We start from the raw sequence: 14,442 nt of genomic DNA, 5'->3' as shown, positions 1-14,442 counted from the left end.
TGAAGACATTGTTACACAAAGAAATGGTTTCTACACACTACTTACTTTTCCATTAATTATTACCTTCTCAGAAAATTTTTGTACACTTTTTAAGAATTAAGACATTTGGCAAGATGCATCAAGAGTCTTAAAAATGTTTATAGCCTTTGGCTTCATAATATACTCATAAAACTATACAAAGAAAAATAATCCAGAGGTGCAAAATCTATTTTGGGCAATTATTCATAAGAGTAAACACTGTAAATAATGGAAGTATCGTAAATATCCAAAATTAAGCAATGAGTAAATAACTTATATTTGTGCATATTACACCATTATAATCGGTTTAATCAAATAATGCTTAATTACACTAAATTAGCTGTAATATGAGGTTTAGTTGAAAAGAAAGGGACAAAATGGTAAATATAAGAGCACAATTTCCTTATAGAATGAAAAAAAGTATAAATTAGGATTAAAATTTTCAAAACATGTCATAATATAGATTTAATTATATGAATAAAGATTAGAATAAAAACATACAAATTTTAGCATAATGTCCTCAAGCTCCATCCATTTGGTCCCAAATAGCAGGATTTCCTTTGTTTTCATAGGTAAATAATATTCCATTGTGTGTGTGTGTGTGTGTGTGTGTGTGTGTGTGTGTATATCTATCTATCTATCTATATATATATCTATATATCACATCTTCTTTACCATTCATTTGTTGATGGCCACTTAGGCTGTTTCCCTCGATTGTTGTGAATAATGTTTCTATACATATGGGAGTGCATATATCTTGTCAATATCCTGTTATTTCTTTTGGGTATACACCCAGAAATGGAATTGTTGGATTATATGGTAGATATATTTTTTGTTTAGTGTTTTATTTTTGAGAGAGAGGGAGTGTGAGTGGAGAAGGGGCAGGGAGAAGGGGACGGAAAATCCAAAATGGGCTCTGCACTAACAGCAGGGGCTCAAACTCACAAACTGTGGTATCATGACCTGAGCCAAAGTTGAGCCATCCAGGAGCCCTGGCAGATCTATTTTGTTTTTGAGGAATCTCCATATTGTTTTTCATAGTGGCTGAACCAATTTACATTCCCATGTACAGTGTACAAAGGTTCCCCTTTCTCCTCATCCTCACAAACACTTATCACTTCCTGATAATAGCCATTCTAACAGATATGAGGTTATATCTCATTGTGGTTTTGATTTGCATTTCTTTGATGATAAGTGATACTGAGCATCATTTTGTGTACCTCTTGGTTACTTGGATATCTTCTTTGGAAATATGTCTATTTAGTTCCTCTGCCCATTTTTTAATCACATTGTTTGTTTTTTTGTAATTGAGTTGTAGGAATTCCTTATATATTTTGGATAATAACCACTAATCCAATATATGGCTTGCAAATATTCTCCCATTCTATAGGTTGCCTTTTCATTTTGCTGTTTGAAAGCTACTAAGTTTGATGTAGTCCCACTTGTTGGTTTTGTTTTTGTTGTTTGTGGTTTTGGTCTCATGTCCAAAAAAATCACGGCCAAGACCAATGTCAAGGAGCTTCTTCACTATCTTATCTTTTAGTAGTGTTATGGTATCAGATCTTATGTTTAAGTCTCTGATTTATTCAAGTCAGTCTTCGTGACTGGTATAAGATACAGGTCCAATTTCATTTTTCTGACACAGTTTTCCTAACACCATTCATTGACAAGATTATCCTTTCCCCATTGGTTATTCTTGGTTCCCTTTTTGAATATTAGTTGACCATTTATATAGGGTTTAATTCTGGACTCGGTATTCTGTTCTACAGGCCTATATGTCTATTTTTATGCTGGTCCCATAGTGTTTTAATTACTATAGTTTTGCAACACAGTTTGTAATCAGGGAGTGTTATGACTTCGGCTTTGTCCTTCTTCCTGAGGGATGCTTTGCCTAATTGTAGTCTTTTGTGGTTCCATAACAGTTTTATGCTTGTTTATTCTATTTCTGTGAAGAAAGTCATTGACACTTTGATAGGGATTGTATTGGATCTATAGATGGTTTTGGGTATTATGGACATTTTAGCAATATTAATTCTTTACATCCATGAACATGGGAGGTCTTATCATTTGAGTCTTCTATTTTTTTTTTTTCCCACAATGTCTTATAGTTTTTGTTGTATAGACCTTTCATTTCTTTGGTTAAATTTATACCCAGATACTTTATTGTTTTTGATGCTTTTATTAATAGGACAGTTTTGTTTATTTTTTAGATGTTTCACTACTGGTGTATAAAAATGCAATTGATTTCTGTATGTCAATTTTATATTCTGCAACTTTACTAAATTGGTTGATTAGTTACAACAGTTTCTTTGGGTGAGTCTTTGGAATTTTCTATATACAAAATTATATAATCTGCAAAAAAACACAACTTACTTATTCTTTTCCAATCAGATGTCTTTTACTTCTTATTTTGCCTAGTTGTTCTATCTAGGACTTCTAGTACTATATTGAATAGGGCTGGCAAGAGTAGTATACTTATCTTCTTCCTGATCTTACAGGATAAGCTTTCAATTTTTCACCATTTAGTATAGTGTTAGTTGTGGATTTGCCAGATATAACCTTTATTATGTTGAGTTGTATTCCTTCTATGACCAATATGTTGAGGGGTTTTTTTTTTTATCATGAAAGGATGTTGTATTATTTTTTTTTTGAGGAGTTCACAATTAAATTTATTTATTTATTTATTTTTTAATATATGAAATTTATTGTCAAATTGGTTTCCATACAACACCCAGTGCTCATCCCAAAAGGTGCCCTCCTCAATACCCATCACCCACCCTCCCCTCCCTCCCACCTCCCATCAACCTTCAGTTTGTTCTCAGTTTTTAACAGTCTCTTATGCTTTGGCTCTCTCCCACTCTAACCTCTTTTTTTTTTCCTTCCCCTCCCCATGGGTTTCTGTTAAGTTTCTCAGGATCCACATAATGGAGAGTGTGATGCTAAGTGAAATAAGCCATACAGAGAAAGACAGATACCATAAGGATGTTGTATTATATCAAACCTGTATTTGTATCTATTAGGATTGGATTATTTTATTTTTTATTCTATTAATGTGATGTATTAGAGTTACTAGTTTCCATATATTGAACTATCCTTGCATCTCAGGAATAAATCCCACTTGGTCATGGTGTATAATCCTTTTAATATGGTCTTGAATTCAGTTTGCTAATATTTTGTTGAGAATTTTTACATCTATATTCATCAAGGATATTGATTTGTAGTTTTCTTTCTTGAGGTGTCCTTATTTGGCTTTAGTATCAGGGTAATGTTGGCCTTGGAGAATGATTTTGAAAGTGCTTCCTCCTCTTCAAGTTTTTGGGAGAATTTGAAAAGGATTGGCATTAATATTTCTTTTTTTTTTTTTTTTTCAACGTCTTTTATTTATTTTTGGGACAGAGAGAGACAGAGCATGAACGGGGGAGGGGCAGAGAGAGAGGGAGACACAGAATCGGAAACAGGCTCCAGGCTCCGAGCCATCAGCCCAGAGCCTGACGCGGGGCTCGAACTCACTGACCGCGAGATCGTGACCTGGCTGAAGTCGGATACTTAACCGACTGCGCCACCCAGGCGCCCCGCATTAATATTTCTTTACATGTTTGTTAGACTTCACCAGTGAAGCTGTCTGTTCCTGGGAATTTCTGTGTTGGAAGTTTTTTGATTACTGATTCGATCTCTTTACGCATTATTGGTCTGTTCAGATTTCTATTTCTTCATAATTCAGTCTTGATAGGTTCTGTGTTTCTAGGAATTTATCCCTTTCTTCTAGGTAATCTAATTTGTTGGCATATAATTGTTCATAGTAGTTTTTTGTGATCCTATGCATTTCTGAATTATCAACTATAACGTCTTCTAATTTTGAGTCTTTTTCCTTAGTCTATCTAAAGCTTTGCCAATTTTGTTTATCTTTTCAAAAGGACAGAGAAAAAATATGCAATATCTCTCATATGTGGAATCTAAATAAGCCAAACTCATAAAAAACAGAGAGTGGTTAGTGTGGTTATCAGGGGCTAACCACCAAAAAAAGTGGAGAAATAGCAGAGATATTGTTTAAGGGTACGGACTTGCAACTAGCAGTAAGTACGTCTTAGAAAGCTAACGCAGAGTATAGTGAATACAAAAATAATGTATTATAGTCCCCAAATTTGCTAAGAGACTAGATCTTAATTATTCCAACCACAGAAAGGAAATCATTATGTGACACAATAGAGGTGCTATAATTACAATGGCAATCATATCACAATATACAAATGTATCAAGTCAACCTGTTGTGTACCTTAAATTACACAATGTTATATATCATATTTCAATTTAAAAAAAGAAAGCATACAAAATATTAAGCCAGGCATATCCTGATATAAAGCATGAGTAACTCTTATTTCCTTCTTTGTAATTTTTTATACTTTTGCAAATTTTCTTGCAATAAGCTTAAATTATTTTCATAAGCATGTCAGGGAATGAGAACAACCAGTGCACATCAGTCATTAATCCACAGAGGATATATTACTGTAATACCATAAGGAACAATCTTCCACAGTACAAATGAAGAAGCTTTAGGCCAATGAAACAAAACACTGAACACAGGTAACCTTAACTGTTGGTACACATCACTGAAATCACACATGTTACAAGGATGCACTAGGTGAATTACAGGAAAGTTCAGTGATCCTCATATTAAAAATAATGTCATCTGGGTGGAATTATACTTTGAAGAATGCTCTACAAAAATAGTCCGCAGGATCACCAAAGCTTGAAAACAGTTTCCTTTTTCTGTAAAAAAATTTTGAAAAGAAGTTTTTTGACAATGATTAGGGTGAGAAAGTAGAGTTTTTATATTGGAAAGTTAGATCATTATGTTCCAGAGAGAAAAGAACTAATAACCAATTTAAAGAAAAGAAGCAAAAAAAAAAAAAAAAAAAAAAGAGACAAAGATGAGTATATGGTTTCGACCAGGTATCCAGGAAACTTTTGTTCCTCTACAATTTTTTTTTCTTTTTTCTTTTTTTGGTAGGAGGGTACACTGAGCAACGTGGAGTTAGTCTAGCGTAGAAAGTAATATTTGTTTTTAATCGCCATGGATCAGGGACAAGACATGGTGATTCTGAAACATTTGCAGGCAAATATGTCCTCACCAGGAGCCTTATATAGTTTGAACTGAACTACTAAGGAGGATGACCACATGTCTGCTGGACAAAGCCCTGCATACTTCTCCCACCGTAGTGCAAGTGCTCTCTGAGACACTCACTGTGGTGATGACCAGGACCCCTCCATTCACTTCCAGCTACACAGAGCACATTCTGATGAGACATCAATTTTACAATATAATTTCAGGGCATATGGTATCATATGTAGACAAACCCAGCAATATTGTTACTCAAATATGTAACTACAGAAGTATATTTCCGGGTTATAAAGAGGATTCGTAGGATGCTTTCACAAAAGTTCAAACTATAATACTGTACTCCTCAATGTCAGCAATCAGTAATTTAAGGAGAGAGTTTGGGAAATTTCGAAAAATTTGAAGGTAAGGTATAAAGAATTATAAGGCTGAGATAATGTTAGATATAAACTCATCTTAATCGTAAGTAACATTTTCCTAGTGCTCATAGTCAGGTAAATGAAATTCTAATGAGTAAAATAATTCTCCAGAAAACCTGCCTGGAATAAACACAAATGATTTAGTAGAAGTATAACAATAAACGATAAATGCTGTGTGGCTCTCTGAGAAAGACAGATACCATATGGTTTCACTCTTATGTGGATCCTGAGAAACTTAACAGAAACCCTTGGGGGAGGGGAAGGAAAAAAAAAAAAAAAGAGGTTAGAGTGGGAGAGAGCCAAAGCATAAGAGACTCTTAAAAACTGAGAACAAACTGAGGGTTGATGGGGGGTGGGAGGGAGGGGAGGGTGGGTGATGGGTATTGAGGAGGGCACCTTTTGGGATGAGCACTGGGTGTTGTATGGAAACCAATTTGACAATAAATTTCATATATTAAAAAATAAAAAATTAAAAAAATAAATAAATAAATAAAATAAACTTTGGGAAAAAAAAAAAACTGAGAACAAACTGAGGGTTGATGGAGGGTGGGAGGGAGGGGAGGGTGGGTGATGGGTATTGAAGAGGGCACCTTTTGGGATGAGCACTGGGTGTTGTATGGAAACCAATTTGACAATAAACTTCATATATTAAAAAAAAAAAAGAAAGAAAGAAAAAAAAAATGCTGTGTGGATCTCTTCCAAAAATCCACAGTAGAAATTTAAAAAAAAAAAAGGTTTTTTAAAAAAATATTTATTTATTTTTGAGAGAGAGAGAGAGAGCATAAATGCGGGAGAGGAATAGAAAGAAGGAGACACAGAATATGAGGCAGGCTCCAGGCTCTGAGCTGTCAGCACAGAACCCTACACGCGGCTTGAACTCACGAACTATGAGATCATGATCTGAGTCAAAGTCAGACGTTTAACTGACTGAGTCACTCAGGGGCCCCCACAGTAGTAACTGATAGCATTATTTATAAAGAGTCTGAATATAATACTCTCTAAGAGTATCTCCTCCACACTATTGTGTACTGGCTCTATTTAATTTCTTGCTTACACACACATACACTCATTTGCACAAATATATATAATAGAGGAAATTGACCTCATGGACACATCTCTTTCCCAGGATATGAGGGATTAGATCTGTTAAAAAACAGCTATTACTGAAAACAACAAGGAGTTTCCTCAAAAGATTAAAATAGAATTATCAAATGGTCCAGCCATTTCATTTCTGGGTATATATCCAAAAGAACTGAAATCGGGATCCAGATGACAGATTTGTACAGCCATGTTCACAGCAACACTATTAACAAGTGCCAAGAAGCAAAAGCAACCCAAGTGGCCATCAAGAGATAAAGTAATAAACTAAACATGGTATAAACAAAAAATGGAATATTACTTGGCCTTTAAAAGGAAGGAAATTCTGACACATGTCACAACACGGACTAAGTTGACAGTAAGCGAAAGGAGCCAGTCACAAAAAGACAAATACTGTGCAATTCAACTTGCATGAAGTATCTAGACTTGTCAAATTCATAGAAACAGAAAGTAGAATGATGATTGCCAAGGGCTAGGGAAGAGGGAGATAGAGAGTTTTAATAGGTATAGACTTCCAGCTTTACAAGACAAAAAATTCTGAAGATTGGTTGCACAACGAATACACTACTGAACTGTACACTTAGGTATAATTAGGATGGTAAAATTTATATGCATTTTACAATTTAAAAAAAAACAGCTGCTCCCTTAATTCCTGATTATATTTTACGTGTTTGTTTCTACAGGTATCCTTTAAATAGTGTTGGCTTTGCTGTTCCTTTTTTTGTGATGGAGCAAATTCTTTTTTCACAGGAAATGGGAAAGTTTTCCCAGAGCTCTGGAAAAAAATGGTATTGTGGTTTTTATTCTGGGGTCAATGGTCAGTAACATGACAGAAAAAAGAGCCGACGTGATTGCATCAGCCCTTGCCAGATTCCACAGAAGGTAAAGTATCTTATAACAAACAGCTACTTAATAAGTCAAGTTCTGTAAAAGTTTTGATTATAAACATTTCCTGCAAGACAGGTAACTATTATGCCTACAAATTTACCTCAGATATCCATTTAAAAACCAAAATAAAACACAGCAGGGGCTAAAGTAGTATCAAGGGTGTCTGACAGTAACTTTGACATTGACACTGTAATATATATCTATATACCATATATAAATTATATATATGTGTGTGTTTGTGTGTGTGTGTGTGTATATATATTTATATATGAGGTACACGATTAAATTTTGGTATTATAATGGTATTGTGGGCAGGTACAAAATCACTAAATTCGACCTTATCATTTGCTCCTTTTCACTGAAGGATTCCTGAGGACACTGTGCACGCTGTAGATGTTATCAGAAAAAAAGTTAAACTTTCACAGTAGCTGTACTAGCACAATAATGTTAAGCAATATTGATAAAAATCTGAATGCATCATGCAGTTTTTACACATGCCATATAATCCTTCTTTTCTTTCCTCTAAATTTTGAATAGGCCTATTCAGTGTGCTTTTCAGGATGGCCAGAGCTCACCAAGCCGTGTCCAGGTATCTAAGCCAGCCACGATGATTTAGAGAAAGAAAAATCAGTCTGTCCTGGTTGACTGGGCCCTACTAAAATCTGAAACAAGAAAATAAAAGATAGTTGAGATGGGTCCTGTCCTTAAGTGAACCCTGTGCATTATAAAATCTGGCCTCAAATGGACTCTGCTTCTAACTACTGCTCCTGATGGAGAAAGAAGGAATAAAAGGAGTCAAGCAGAGGGAAGACTGCATGTAAAGGGCTCAGATGCATCCTTCACCTTAAGATATAATAGTTTCTACTAACATATAAAAAAATACCTGGGGTCTTTGGGTATTTGTGAACTACTTTTTAGTTTCCCATCTGATAGAATCTTCACTTAATCACCTATGCTCATTTTTTGCTGAAAATCTAAAGTTACTTTACATTCTGCTTAACAAACAGAAGTTAAACCCTAGTAAATTATAATCCAAGTCATGGGGATTGCTTGGAAATTCCAAAACTGGCACCGTATTTTGGTACTGGTATATACATAAACCATGTTAAACAATGCCGTCAATGCTTTGTGCTTCATTTTTTAAGTACTGGAAGTCAGCTGAATAAATTTTAGCATTACAATTTTGGAACTTTTTCAACAGCCACACTGCTATTTATACATTATCAACATCGAAAGAATTTCCAAACCAGCAGTAGTGTTAATACTCTGGATTCATGTCAAAACTTATCAATTGACATTTTTCTTGGGGGTAGTGTTTTAACAATCTATAATCTAAAAGAAGTTATATTTATTTCCTAAGCCGAATTAATTATGAATTATAAGGAAATACAAATACTTCTCATAAGTAGTTGATTGCATATATTAGCCTTTTTGTATATCAAAAGATACAAAACTCCATGTAATAACTTGAGAAACAAGTGGATATAAGTAAATTCCCTTCTACAAGAGCCAAAAACAAATACAGGCTAATATTAAGTTTAGAAAATGAGAGCTAGTATATATAGTAACATAAATGTGTAGATTAATTTGCCACTGTTTTCTGCTCTAGAATCATGACAGTCTTACAATTTCTTAAATATCTGAATTTGTCATTGATTATGCCACTATGATTTGCCTACACCATAATATGTGACTTTACTCCATAGTTGACTTAACATAAAAAATATGTACATGTTATATGAGCATTTCTATTATAACAGTGTCTTACTGGTTCTCGTTACCTAACACCTCCTGTCCTCATTTCTTCATCCATCATATGGAAGGGATTTAACTGGATGTCTTTGAATCACCCTAGAATCCTAATACGCTGTAACTTTGAAGTTCAACTACAGAAAAGTATTTTCTTTATCTTAACAGGTTTTATGGTGATTTGATGGCAAGAAGCCAGAAACCTTAGGACCCAATCAATTCTCGGCTGTATATGTGGATCCCCCAGAATGACCTTCCTGGTATGACTCAGGAGAACAAAAACTGAAAACATAACAGCTGAGCAATGCGATAATAGCTCAACAAAAAACAAATTTAGTGAGCATTTATTATTGAAATATTAAAAAATAAAACAAGTTATTTTTATTATTTCCAGTCCTAGGAAAATTAAGGAAAAAATGTAAGAGTTGGCATTTCATTACATTCCTTATGGCCCAAATCAAAATACCTTTATTTCAGGTGTAATTACTTTTCACAGGTGAATTTTTCAATAACTTCCAAAATTGTTGCTGTCTTTTAATTCTCTCCATACACCTATCTATCTTTCTCCTAGTTGCAGGGGTATTTCAAATGCTATTGAAAAATAACAGCGCTTTTATTGTACTCCATTTTCTATAGGAAAAAGTATACAATGTTTTTCATTAATTAATAATACGTTTCATGAATAAATGTGGATTTTCCTAATTCTGTTTCCAGTGCCACCACCATCACCCTTTCTGCTGCCCTGAAGTCCTTTATATCAGACTCAATGACTTCACTACTTTAAGAGAATGTTTCCAACATGCCCCCTGCTTTTTTGCACATGTTTCTTTTTATCCAAAATGTTCTTCCAATTTGTTCACCTGCCAATCTTGTGTTCATTTTTGAAGTTCAAATGACACACCACTTCTTTCATGTAGTCTTCATTTACCTCTCCAGCAGACTTACATGCTTCTTGCTCTGAGCTCTGAAAGCAATTTAAATGCAATTTCACATATATAATATTCTGTTATCTAAAAAATACTGCCTCTAGATTCAGTGCATTATAATGCTCATTTCTCATTTTAAAGACTTATAAAATAATTTTAGTAAAATTCACTCAATTCTAGGTCATCCAAAAACTGAAGCTTGTATAACTCATGGTGGAACTGATGATCTATCACGGGGATCCAATGGTGGGCATTCCTTTGCTTGTGGATCAACCCGGTAACATCACTCACATAAAGGCCAGAAAAGCAGCTGTTAGACTGAACTTGAACACAATGTCAAGTACAGATTTGCTCAATGCATTGAAGTGAGTCATTAATGATTCTTCACGAGTACAATTTTTTTTTTTTACTAGATACTATTTCTAGAGAGATGCTAATATGAAGGTCAGGTGAGCAAAAATGAGTCCTGACATGAACACAATTATGAGTAAGATCTGCTCAATGTTTTGAAGATAGCCATGAATAACCCATTTTGAGTGGCACAGTAAATTTTCTTCAATGGTTTTAGGGGAAAAGTTTGTAACAGTTTTAAAAACAGTGGAGAAATTTTAGGGTGCCTGGGTGGCTCAGTCAGTTAAGCATTTGACTTCAGCTCAGGTCATGATCTCATGGTTCGTGGGTTTGAGCCCTGAGTCAGGCTCTGTACTGACAGCTCAGAGCCTGGATCCTGCTTTGGTTTCTGTGTCTCCCTCTCTCTCTGCACCCCCCACCCCACTCACACTCTGTCTGTCTCTCTCTCTCAAAAATAAATGTTTAAAAATTTTAAAACAAAGAATAGTGGATAAATTTTGAAATATCAATAAAAAGAATCACTGAAATGGTTAACAGAAAGATTAAGAGGAAGCACTGAGAACAAAGTTGAAGTCGGGAACCATGAATGTTGTTATAGTGATGCCAGCTGGGTTCCTTTGCACGGGTACCACTTGTACTGGCCTTGCCACTCTGCCCCTTACCTGCAGCCCTGAACTTTAAACCCAAGGATTAGGGCAAAAATGAAAAACAAAGCAGGGTGCCTGGGTGGCTGTTGGTTGGGCGTCCTACTTCAGTTCAGGTCATGATCTCGCAGTCCATGAGTTCGAGTACCGTGTTGGGCTCTGTGCTGACAGCTCAGAGCCCGGAGCCTGTTTCAGATTCTGTGTCCCTCTCTCTCTGCCCCTCCCCCACTCATGCTCTGTCTCTGTCTCTCTCTCTCTCTCTGTCAAAAATAAATAAAACATTAAAAAGAAAAGAAAAACAAAGCAAAACAAGAGAACAAACCATAATACAAAAAAACAAGGAGAAATAAAACAGCCAAATATCAAAACAACCAATACACCTGGCCCTATGCCCTACACTGGGGAGACTATACCCAGAAGCTTTCTAAGGAGCAGAGACTAGTGTCTGTATCTTCAAACATACTTTGTCTAGGCTCTGACATGTATAATCGCAAAAGCAGTTTCTCCAAACACCTCTGTCCAAAGAATCCGTTTGGACGTCTGGAGAAGGAAAAGGAGGAAAATATCAAAACTGGCATCATCTGCGAGGTTCAGAAAAACAGGAGGTACAGAGTACGCCTGCTTTCCAACACTCCCCACAGGGCTCTGAACCAACACACAAGTCTCAGAAAACCAGGAAGGAAAACTGAGTTTTACAGAAACTGGAATAAAACTGACCAGTCTAGTTTCATTACCCAAGCTAGATGGGACATGCAAAAAAAAATCAAAAAAAGTAAACAGAAAAAAAAAAAGATTAGTACTGTTATAGTACTAATCTGCACAATTATGATTTTCTTTCAGCATGAGAACTAAATTGTTTTAAAACTCATCTAAAATAGTTTACTTTCTGTAAACCAGTATGACCTGATCAGTCGCAAATTCCCATTAAATACTTCCCAAATTTTCTATGGTAATATTTTGCTCCCACCACAGATAAATGATAAATAACTAGGGCTTTCAAATTTACTCGATTAAAAATTATGTGAACACTACTTATAAATTTAGTTAAATTCTATTAATTTTGTTTATACTTGTTTTTGTCTTATTTGGTAGAAGAACCATAAAATCAAAAAGCAGTTGACTTAGAAGAGATATATTGGAATATTCCTTTTAAAAGTCAAATTTTCTGTATCAGAAATATTTGGTTTCCAAATTAGTTCAGGATGTTACTATTCCTATTATTATTAATATCATAATTATGTATACATTTTCTCTTTTTGGTTTCATAATGACTTTAGAAATAAAATTTTGCTTGAATATATATTGGTTATAGTATCATTTGCATTTTAAATGGACATTTGCATTTTAAAAACAATGTTGTCTAGTTTTAATTTAGTCCAACTATTATTCATCTTAAATAAGCACCACGAGAAGCACATTTTTTTTAAGGATTGTATCTTCCATTTGGTGGTTTTATGTCAAATCACATCTTTCTAATATAGATGTCTTTCTACATTTTAAAATTTTTAATAAGGTAAAGCTGTGCCCAAAAAAGAAAACTAGCTGATGTATACTGAATGTTTGTGATATGGTACACATTGTACTAGTAAATTCTTTGTAGGGAGTAAGTAACTTCTTCACTATAGTCTTTGCCTATTGTATTACAAATGTGTTTCAGGATTACTTCTCTCCTCTCAAAAACCCAGCATTCTCACTGGTTTTTACAGGACTGAGACAGATATTACCTCCACTGTACTGCTACAGTCCCATGTTGTAGCACTTTGTGATTTAAAGTTTGTAAGCCCTCTTTATTTAGCCTTCTTCCTTGTCTGTTAGTTCATAATCATTTCAACAGTAGAAACCAATGAAACTGGCAATGCCTGAAAGTGGAATGCTGAGCACTCTCCAGATTCTAAAATGACAATACCAACAAGAAAAACCACAACAGCAAACACAAACTGGGTCACCAAATGATAGGGTCAAATCCAAGAATCAATACATCATTCCTCAAAATAATCAGATAAGAAAAGTACTATTCCTATCCATTCAAAAATGAAAACCCGAGGAACAGAAACACTAAAAAAAGCACACAAGTGTCAGAGTCAGGATTCAAGCCAATACAATCCACTTCCACACTTCTAATCACTAATTTCACTGCTATCATGTCAATACCAGCTCCTGATCAGCTCTGCCCGGACATGTCCATTAACCTCATCATGGACTTATATCCTATCTCTGGATTATAATAATATTTTGAAACTTTCTCAACAGATCTATTAACAATTCCTTACTGGATAATTCAAAATTTGCACACAGAAATCATGTATTTCATTTTTTTTTCTTGCCTTTCTAAACTAGAAATACTTGTCCTTGCCCAACTTCTCTTTTTCTTCACAGCTTGAAATCCTAGACATTAGCAAATTCTAGCCCATTAAGATCTCTATAATCATCTCTAAGAAAAATGATAGATTTTTCTTCCAGGGTTATGTGGCACTCATTTTTACCCTCCACGTGAAAATCAACATACTTCTCCAGTTTGTTCTATAAATTATTTGATTTTCCTCCAGCTACAAAGAGAATGCTATGTGGTTATCAACCATTCATCATGATCAGCTTCTAAAGCCTTTGGATGGAGCAGTCTTCTGGACTGTGTTTGTCACACGGCACAAAGTTGCCGAGCACCTACGGCCAGCTTCTTACAACCTCACCTGTTTCCAGGACCACTCTTTGGATGTGATCGGATTCCTACTGGCTTGTGTGGTAATTGCTACTTTCTGTGTCATAAAATGTTGCTTGTTTTGTTGTCAAAAGTTTAAAAAAGAAAATAAGAAAAAAACAGGGAGTAGGCTTTTGAGACACAGTAGGCGTAGTAAACATTTGAAATAGCTAGTAAGCACAAGCAAAGTCATTCTATTTAATTCAACCACTGTGGATCAAGTTGTGACAGATTCTCCTCCACATGTTGTAAGATGTGTGCCATATCCAAATATTTTCCTCTTGGCTAAACATATTGTGTTAGTTAACCCATTCCACCCTAAGGGAGAAATAACTCTATGTATTTTTTGACAAACACTTCTTCAATATTTATCTTGAGATTCTTCAATTCTGTTCATCAAATCAAAGAAGATGTGGTACCTATAGATGGATTATGCTCAATTTATAATTCTAATTGTATAAATCCTCAAATAATTCTACTTTAATACTGACATATATAATTTCCTAACTGAAAAAAAACAGGGATTTCACTAGAGCCT

At 34.8% G+C, this 14,442-nt stretch overlaps 1 pseudogene; it reads left to right on the top strand.

Moving 5' to 3' along the window:
- Positions 1 to 14,074, top strand: part of LOC122218496 — a 30,847-nt pseudogene extending 16,773 nt beyond the window's left edge.
- Positions 14,075 to 14,442: the final 368 nt, after the last annotated feature.

Source organism: Panthera leo, chromosome B1, assembly GCF_018350215.1.
Source record: "Panthera leo isolate Ple1 chromosome B1, P.leo_Ple1_pat1.1, whole genome shotgun sequence".
In the NCBI taxonomy this organism is placed as follows: Eukaryota; Metazoa; Chordata; class Mammalia; order Carnivora; family Felidae; genus Panthera; species Panthera leo.
This window is presented reverse-complemented; position numbering and strand designations above follow the sequence as displayed.